The following is an 8761-nucleotide window of genomic DNA, read 5'->3' as shown; positions in this document are numbered from 1 at the left end:
CAAGAACCAGAAGGTTGACCTTCACCACGACCGCCAGCACTGACTGAACACGTACCACGTGTCACCCACGAAGAGCTTCCTACGTGCTATCCCGTCCACGCTCGCTGCAACCCTTTATAGGTACTATCGTTACCCTCATTTTACAGGTGAGGAAACTGAGACACAGAAAGGTTGCCTCAAACAGCCACCTTCAAAACACATCAACAACCACTTCATTATGTCTGGGTTGCTATGCAAAGTGGTCTGGAGTCAGATGCATCGGAATTAAAGGGACCTCCGTGGTCACCTGGTTCCACTTCTCATATGACGTTGCAATGCCCTAACAACACTACATCGTCACTCTGCCTCCACGGGGGGGCCTCTGGTGTTGAGGGATCACGGGGCTGCTCATCCCCCCTTCCCAGATCAGATTCCCAAACCCCAAACCCCGAGACCTGCTGACATGGACAAAAGTCGACAGGACAGTAGGAAAAATCCATTTGGCCAATATTAGGAGCACACATCCACACGTTCATGCAAAGACGCCTCATAAGCTTCGATGCGCACACGTATGTACACAGAGACAGACACGGTGAACTGTATTTCAGACAGCTTTCTTTTCCTGGGCAGACAATGCTGTTGCTCTTTTTCCAAGTTCTCCCCCAGTGAGGTCCCCCTGTCAGCTTTCCACCCTTGATGAAAAGCTCTACTTCCCAAGGAGCCACCGTGGGGGCCAGCCAGCAAGGTGGGAATCCCAGGAGGCTGGGGCCCTGAGACCCGGGCGGGGAGAAATCGGCAACAGGTGCTTGTGGATCGTATCCCCACAATGAGGACACCAACGGAGGCGGCCGCTCCACGGGAGGAAGGGAGGGGAGGCTGCAGCTATGGCCTCCGCCAAGGTTTGGAGGGTGGAGAGGGTGCAGCTGCCTGGGCAAGAGTCTAGGAGGCTGTCAGCCGTCAGTGGTGTGAGGAGTGGGGATTCCAGCAGCAAATAGTTACTGGTGCTGTCTTTGTGGCTGGGGCTATGCTGACGCTGGACTGGCAGGGTTCAGGCTGGGCTAGAAAACTGTTCTTGGAACCCACCGGTTTCTGGTGGGATAGAGGACAGAGAAGCCCCAGCGTTAGGCTGCTGTTTGAAGTAGATCACACTCATCTCTGGGCTTCCAAGAGGGTCAGGGGTCTGTGAGGACCAACAGGCTATGGGAGAGCCCCAGGGGGCTACTAAAGGAGACGTATGCCCAGACCAGCCTAGACCACCACCCTTGACCTCTCTGAAACCAAGGCCAAGTCACTTCTGCACACGACCAGAGACTGGAAGGGCCCTGCAGCTGGTCCAGCACAGGTGAGGCCTGGAGTCACTTACCAAGGGGACCCTGGCACCTGAAGATGCTGGATCTCCAGGCTCCATCCCACCGTGACCTGGGAGTGCCCCAGGATGGCAGCCCACATCTGATCACATGTGGGCCACGTCAGTCTGTAGTCTCCTCTTGTTGAGTGTGTCTTAGCACGGCTCCGTGTGTGGCTTTCTCCCACACTGGTTTGTGTGCTGTGTACCACGATTCGGTTCCCAAGCTTTTTTTGTCTTTAAGTTTGTGGGCATCCTTGACATTCAGCATCACACTCACCGCCAACCCTAGGCATGTTAGTCAGACGTGCCACCTGCCCCGTTCATCACAGTGTACTACGATGCACCCAGGCGGTACTTCTGGTTGTGCCGGCCGTGCCCCATGCTGGTCCTCTGCCTGAAGGGCCCTCCCCAAACACATCAGCTGTCCATCTCCTACGCATCCTCCAGGCCCAGAGCAAACCCACCCTTCCACAAAGCCTAACTTCCTCCTCCACTCCTGCCTATGGACTCAGTTCTTGATATTTGTCATGTGTGCCTTTGAAACACATCACAGCCGCCTCGGATAGACAGTGCTGCCAACGAAGTGTCGGTTAACCCCTGCACTGCCGGTGAACTTTTCATCCACACAGGTTGTTTCTTCAGCTGGCCTCTGAAATTCCTTGAGATAGGAACCCTGCCTCCTGGGTCCCCTCTACTGCTTTGTATTGCCCATGCGATGTGTGTTAGATAACTGTCAACTTGTGCCTGGGACCAGCAATGAATCAGTGAATGAGTGAGTGACTGAATGAGCAAACTGAGCCTTTGAGCCTCACTTGTGATAAAGGCCCAAAGGAAGATGACTCGCAAAACGGAGAGAACAGATACCTCCCTCCAGGAGCTCTGGACGCTCCCGGGTTGGTACTGGGGGCGGGGGCAGAGGGCTTATGGGCAGTGGCTGGAAGCGGGTGCAGGGATTCATTCTGTAGTTGTATTTTCATAGCAAACACATTCAGGAGTAATGGAAACTTTGGGGGGGGGACCCAAAGCCCCAAACCACCTGTTGGCAACACCACCGCCAAGGGGCAGCCAGTGCAGGGATCGGCTAGAACTCAGAATTCCAGCAGCTTCTGAATCCACAATGTAAAGATCACTCAACTTTACCCTGCTTTTTAGGATCCCAGATAACCAGCTGCCTGCGCTTTTTGCCAGCTGTGTTAATGTTTGTTTTATACCGCCTGCTAGTGATTGTAAAATAAAACTTCTGTTTCATGTCCTCAAACCCCAGTGGCTTTGGAGAGGGTCTGGAGGCACAGATGGGAAAAAGAGAGGTGGCCGAGACAGGCAGACAGTGATAAGGAGGCTCGGAGAGACAGCAGGGGAGTGAGCAAGGGCAAGGGGCGGAGGCCGATCAGGAACGAGGCAGGCGTGAGGCACCTCGCACACCTCTCACCCCAGGTGTTTGGGCACAGCCGGCTGCTCACAAAGGCGATGACAGGACTGGCAGGGGCAGTTCCCGACCCACGGTCTGGAGATCTACAATCTGTCAAAATTACCATAATTACTGTGCCGAGGTAGTTGGATGATGGACAATTTCCCCCTTCCTCGTGCATCTGAGCATGCGCTCCGTTATGCAAAGCGAAGTGGATGCAAGGGTGAGTTGCTCAGCGTTTTACAGGACGACGGAACGGAGTGCACCGAAAGCTTGGATTGGGGCCAGCAGAACACCATGCTGAGACCACTGGTTCTAAGCCAGACTGCCTGGGATTGAATCCCAGCTCTGCCGCTCACCTGCTGTTCAACCCTAGGCAAGTTCCCTGACCTCTCTGTGCCTTGGTGTCCCCTGTAACTATAGAGCGAATAAGAATACCTTACAGGGCAGTTGTGGTGACTTGAATGAGTCAAGACTTGCAAAGCCTTAAAACAGTATCAGGCACGTAACAAGACCGGATAAGTGTGTGTTTAAAAAAAAAAATAAGGTCACATAAGATCTAATTTACATGGGATGGTTAGGGAAGGCCTCCCTGAAAAAATTACCTTTAAAACAGAGACATGAGAAAGTGGCAATCTTTCTTTTTCTTTCTTTTCGTTTTTGCCACGCCGCGAGGCTTCTGGGATCTTAGTTCCCTGACCAGGGATCGAACCTGTGCTCCCTGCATTGGAAGCGCAGAGTCCTAACCACTGGACCGCCAGGGAATTCCCCATAAGGTGATTTTAAAAAAAAAAAATTCCAAATATAATTCCAAAAATAAATTTACATTTCAAAATGTACACTTTGAGTACTTTCAGGTCTTGGGGATGATTCTTTAACGAGTCACACATCATCCAGCTTACCTGGTTCGGTTGCCGAAGGTAACACCTATTTTCTGGGGTTGCAGCTGTAGCCTGGGGAACTGAGCTTTGCTCTGCGGGAGGCCAAGAGCTTCAGTGGGAACAGCTCTGGCCTCCTAGGCCTTGGTTCTGTTTGATGAGATTGCCAACAGTTGCACGGCCCAGGAGACAAGAAACGAGAGGAGAGACAGAGAAGGCTGGCCTCCTCCGTGGGCCACCAGAGTGCAGCCTCCCCCTCCAGCACCCAGGCTACCCTGCAGGGCCCTGCCCCAGAGGAGCTGGCCATCCACTTCTCCCTCCAACTCTCACCCTGGAAGACTCTGCCGTGTTCCCTAAGTCATACTCTGGACCCTGCCCCTCACTTGATGTCATGAAAATGCCCCTTATGCCCCTGCCTGGGGACTCTTCCGTTCCTGCTCTCCCCCTTAAAGTGACCATTAGAATCCTCCCAAGTTACGTACCTACATAAGAGGGGCCTCCCACAGACAACTGGAATTCGGGTAGGCTGCAGTAGGAGATATTTAGGGGCAGAGAACTCTCTGAGAATGCTTCTAACACAATTGTGCTCACAGCTGACTCTCCCTCCCGCGGGCAGTCTGGCTGGGGGCCGCCACTGGGAAGGTGCTCAGGAAGGTGGGGAGGCCCCACAGCCTCATGACCAAGAGGGGTCTGCACAGTCTCACCCCGTGTGACGCCTTGAGCTGTCTAAATCAAAGACACTAATTGCAGGAAGACATCCCAAACCCTTCTAGTCCAAATCCCTGTTTATAAATAAGGAAACTGAGGTCTAGGGAGAGGCAGGGACTTGCTCAAGGCCAGGTGCTGCTGAGGCCGAGGCTCCCGCACGCACGGCCCACCTGCGGGAGGACTGCCCTGACACTGGCCTGCGCTGCGCCAAGCTCTCCCGGAGCACTTTTCTGGGAGGCAGAGTAAGTGTAACGCGTCCTGCTGCCATGGCTGCAGCACAAAGTCACCCTGTCTCCGCCCCTCTGCTGGCTAGAGCCCCCCGAGCGCCAGGAAAGCCTGAGCTCTCCTCCACTCAGCAACCGGGAAGCAGCTCTGGCTGCCCGCAACTCACACCCCAGCGAGAAAACTGGGGCCCCGAGCCCTCCTCAAGGGCCAACAGGATGGCAGGCAGCGTGAACGTTCGGCTCCCTGGCTCCGGGTTCGTAACGGTCAGTCTAAACACACGCAAGCAACCAGAGTCTCACACTTTCCCACACAAAGTGGGTCTGGGCTCTGAGCCCAGCCTTTCCTCCTTCTTCTGGGGGTCCCTAGGCCCATGCTCCTGCAGAGGCGGCCCCTCTGGCCCCATCCAGACCACCTGGCCCGCGCACGAAGGCCCCAGGCGTGGGAGAGAAGTGATCTCAAAGCGCAGGGGAGTCGGACTTGGCTTCTCAGAGAGATCAGTTTCATCATCGCTGGGCGGGATGGTAGCCACCCATCACTTGTACCACAAGCCCCTTCCAGGGCCCTGTCAGGCTGGGCTAGGCTCCGGTCTCAAAGAGCCCAGAATCTCAGAGAGGGTCACCCAGATTGGCTGGAGACGGCAGCTGGACAGGCCTGAGAGGACACTATGTACTTCCAGCCCATGGCCTTGGCACACGTGAGAAGCCCAGAACTTTGTGCACGGGGCAGGGTCTGAGTACACATTCTGGAAATGCATTTATGCTCTGACCTCCATGGGAGGGAGGAGGGATCAAGAACAAGGGCCAGGTCAGAGCCCTTCCCAGCCACCAGCCACCATACTGATACTCAGGTGGTTTGTACCAGTGGTGAGCTGAGAGCACCCCAACTCTGGAAGGCAGAGCTGTGAGGCAGGCATGCAGGGTTCTGGGGGCCGGATGGCTGGGACCGTGAACCTGCAGCCCAACGGAGCAGCTGGGGGCCTGGGGGCTTAGGGGTGAGCAGTGAGACCCCGTGGCCCTAGGCACGCACCTCTCTCTGGCCTTGCCCTCTTGGCATCTCGTCCCCTCCGATGGCCTTGTCCTGTGCCCGTCTGCCTAGCTGGGTGGTCTGCTCCAGGACGGCCGGGGCTGCCCGTCTTATAGGTAGGACTCCCCTACAAAGCCCATGGTAAGTATTCCAAAATGAAGGAAGGGAGGGAGATATTTATATGCTGTGTCTATCCCTACGAAAGCAGAAAAGGTTGGGGCTCAGAAAGGTTGCATCTGGAGTGCCAGGGGCACGAGGAAAGGCATGGATGGGGAGGCCCATTGCATGGGCATGGCTGATACACATCCAGTTCCTTCGCCAGTCCACCCTGTTATTAACCAGTTATGTGACCTTAGGCAAATCTTTACCTGCTCCAGTTTGACTACAAAACAGGGGTAAAAATATCTACCCTATCATCAGGGTAAAAATTAAGATAACAGATGTGAAAGTGTGCTGGAAAGGATGAAAACGCTACTCAAATCTCAATCTATTAGCGCGATAAATACTGTGAGTAACAGCAACATTAAGAAGATTAATCTTTGCTGCTTGGAAGGCAGAGCAGGCAGAGGCCCGGGGCTGCGGCTGCCGGGAACACAGAAGCCACGGAGAATGTGAAAGCAGGTCTGCACCCCCCCCACCCCCGGGCCCCGCCCCCAACCGTGAGCTCTAACTCTGCTCGATGCCTTGGTGGGGGAAGGGCACTAGATCACCACCTCCAGGTCTGTCCTGCTTGGAGGGGGCTTGGGGAGAAAGGGGATGGCTGGCTCCCAGGAGAGAAGTGGGAGCAGCCAGAGGGTCGGGGCTCCCCAGGCTGCCCTACCCTTTCACCAGGGCCTGCTCAGCCTGCTGGAGGGGAACCCTCCCTGGTGTGCACCCCACAATTACAGTCCTGGCCTGGTCCCCAGGCTGCCCCAGGGCTCTGCAGGGAAACTAAGGATAAGAGGGTAAAAGAGGGATGTTAGGAATTACCACCTCTGTCCTTTCTCCCCATAGGACACACACACACACACACACACACACACACACACTCCCTCTCTGCTTTATCCCCTTTTAGGTAAGAGATTGTTTTAAAGGTCTGACCTCAGACTTCCTTCTTTCAGCAGTCCCATGAATTCCTCCTCCCATCGCAGCTCTCTCGAAGCTGGGACACACACTGGGGGCCCCCTACACACAGCCCGGGCTGCTAGGGCGCACAAGGGATGCCACAACTCCACCCCATGCCTGGGCAGTCAGGGATACAGAAGGTGACACAGCCCTCAGGGCAAGAGGCCACCGTGACCTGGAGCCTTTCCCTCCGCAGTGGTCCAGCCCATCACTGGGGCCTTCGGCTCCCGGTCTATGTCCCCTGCCTGCCCTGGGCACTGCTTTCCTGGCAAGGCCTCTCCCTACAGGCTCAAAAGGTGTCTGGCCCCAGAGACTAAGGCAGCTAGAGGTGGCCAGGCGGTCAAGGTGGAAGGGAGATTCCTGCACAGCCAAAGCTCCTTGGGGACACGGGTGTGACCACAGGGAAGAAAAAGAGAAATGCTGATGGAGGACACCAGCCCCACCACGCTCAGCTCCCACCGTTCATCACAGGCCTGGTCTCACCCTGGGTCCGAAAGGATGGAGAAGGGCGCCTGGCTGGCCGGTCTGGCCTTTGCTGAAACGTTGACAGACAATGGGTTTAGGAGAGAAGAAAGGCCCTGGGAGTCCTGACTCACCGGGCCTGCACCTCATGTCATGACTGCTCAGCTCTGGAAGCTTCCGTGCCTCAGGGTCCTCCATCTCTACCCATGGGCAAGGGCACACTGGCTTGGTTACCTTGCCGTCTGCTCCACCCCAGGCTGTTCCTGAGGGAGTGGGCTCCCCACTTCCTCTGAGGTGATGTTGCCCCAGCAGGCAGAGGACACAGGACAGCCGTCAGCTGTCACCTCAGCTGCAGAGGCAGAGCTGCAGTTCACTTGTTTGCCACTAAGCGCTGATCTGAGATCATCGTATCACACCCATCTTACAGATGGAGAAATGGAGGCAGAGAACTGTTCATTGACTTGCTCAGATGCACTTAGAAACCCGAGGCATAATCCCAGTTGGGCTGCCTCCTGCCAAGGGCTCTGGCCCTTTCTGGAAGCAGTGCGTGTCCATGACCACAGGGATGAGAGGTTTGGCAGTGTGGGGGCGGGGGGAGGTGAGGGTGTGTCCAGCCTGAGCCCCAGCAGCTGTACCAGCTGCCTCCTCCTCCCAGGTATGGGCCCACTCCCTCCACATGCCCCAGGACCCTGCTGCTCAGAACCTACTCCGGGTCATCCCCAAGGCCGAGAGGCCCCTCTCGGGGTCAGACAGCGCACCTCCCCTGGCCAGGCTCAGAGCCACAGGGAGCAGAGAGGAGGGCAGCCCCACCTGGGGCTTCCTCACGTGAGTTCCCGTGGCAGGAGGGTCCTCACTGCCCATCACGGCAGCTGGCAGGGGAGAGGGGACTCCAAGCTGACAAGGCTTGCTGGCAGGAAATCTGACTCCTGGATGCCCTTAGGCCTCAGCAAGGGATGGGCTCCCCTCAGAAGCCTCGGCCTTAGCCTCTCCATCACCTCCGCCTCGCCTCGCCTCCCGGAGCACCGCCCAGCAGGGCTGCAAGCATACGGGCAGGAAGTGGAGTGGGGAGGGGAGAGGAGGGAGGAGCGACCTCTCAGACCACTGTGGACAGCTGAGGGCCACTCCGGCCAGCCCCGTGCAGGGCTCCAGGCTCCTGCCGCTCTGGTGACCAAGGGGCTGAGGTCCAGCCGCAGTCAGCCTTGGAGCCCTGCAGGGTCCCAGAGACCATCCCGGGCAGGGGGCAGGGCTCGGCCTTCCCTGCCACACCCCCCGGGGCTGGCCCGAGAACACAGCCTCTCTGTCCGCTTAGGGTAACAATAAGTCTCCTCAGGGACCACCACTCCCAGACAAACAGCCCCGACCACACCCAGCTGTTTATCGCACAGGCCGTGGAAAGAAAAGCAGCACAGCCCCCACCCTTCCCTGCCTCCCCACCTCCCCGGGCAGCGGGCCTGCCCCTGCCACCCACATGCCACACACATGCAGACGCTCGGTCCACTGCGGAAACACACCCCAGGGGCCCGGCGATGGCCGGTCAACAAAGCCGAGAGGCATGGAATCTGGAAAAGACCTGGTGCGGAGAGCTCTCTATTGAACACACAGAGGGAGCGCTCTGCTCTCCCACCC

The sequence above is a fragment of the Stenella coeruleoalba genome, assembly GCF_951394435.1.
Source record: "Stenella coeruleoalba genome assembly, chromosome: 11".
Taxonomy (NCBI): Eukaryota; Metazoa; Chordata; class Mammalia; order Artiodactyla; family Delphinidae; genus Stenella; species Stenella coeruleoalba.
This window is presented reverse-complemented; position numbering follows the sequence as displayed.